Source organism: Dipodomys ordii, unplaced genomic scaffold (genome assembly GCF_000151885.1).
Source record: "Dipodomys ordii isolate 6190 unplaced genomic scaffold, Dord_2.0 Scaffold6, whole genome shotgun sequence".
Classification (NCBI taxonomy): Eukaryota; Metazoa; Chordata; class Mammalia; order Rodentia; family Heteromyidae; genus Dipodomys; species Dipodomys ordii.
The window spans coordinates 3612941-3613995 of NW_012267222.1; positions in this window are offsets into that span (position 1 = coordinate 3612941).

The window sequence follows — 1055 nt, forward strand, 5'->3', positions numbered from 1 at the left end:
CCCGCGCACACTGCGCCCCCGCGCGGCCGAGGCGGGAAGCGGCGCGGGGCGGCGGGAAGCGGGACTCTGCCGGGACAGTTTGTCCTCTAGGTCTATCCGGGACTCCAAGGGGAAACTTGGCCTTTGTGTGCGGGTACTGGGGCTTGAACTCATGCCGCCACAGGCTCCTGGCGGACTGAGACGCTCCCCTCCCGGCTTCCTGCTAGTTAACTGGAGAGATAAGGCTCAAGAATTTCCTCTGCTCCAGGTGGGCCTCGAGCCACGAACCTCCGGCCCCAGCCTCCTGGGTAGCTGGGATGGTAGGCGCGCCTGCGCCTGGCATTGCCAGGGCACCGTTGTCGTGGGCGCCGGGAGTCCGCTGTCCCCGGGGGCAGCCCCTGCGCCCCGGCCCTGGGAAGGAGCGGCAGGTGTCCGGGTCGGGCTCCACCCAGACCCCAGACGTTGCTCCCGGGCAGGGGCGGAGGTCTGCAGGCCCCCGGGGGCCTCGCGAGCACCTTGCACGGGAGGACCGTGCCAGCCCCCTGTCCTTCCCCCCCAGCCAGAAGCCATCCTGCCCAGAGAACGGGCCTGTGGCACTGAAGTCTTGATTCCTGCCCAGTGTTTAGGAGCACCTGGCCATCTTTCTTTCTTTTTTCTCTTTTCCTGTGTAATTGAGAAGGTGGTCGTCGTCTGACTCCCAACATCCTTGCCTCTGGTTCCGGCCCAGGGTCCTCCTGCTGTACACGTCTCCCTTCTCATTTCCAGAGGAGTCTAGTTGATTTCAACCTGGTGCCGGCCGTTTGGTGCATTATTAAAGACGTCTTGGTTACAATAATCTGAATAATTGAAGTGTCTTCAAAATGATGCCGTTGTGGAGAGAGAGAGAGAGGGAGGGGGGGAGGGAGGGAGGGAGGAGACAGCAGCGCATAATCTCACCACCTGTTTGGTTCAGGGGGACCTGTCCCCATCCTTCATCATTTCCCAGGAACCTTTGTTGTTCCTTAACTAACCATCAGTTCCCAGCCAGGCAGGTTACCCTTCCTGAGCAGGTCCCCTGGGAAGCCCAACACCTGTCT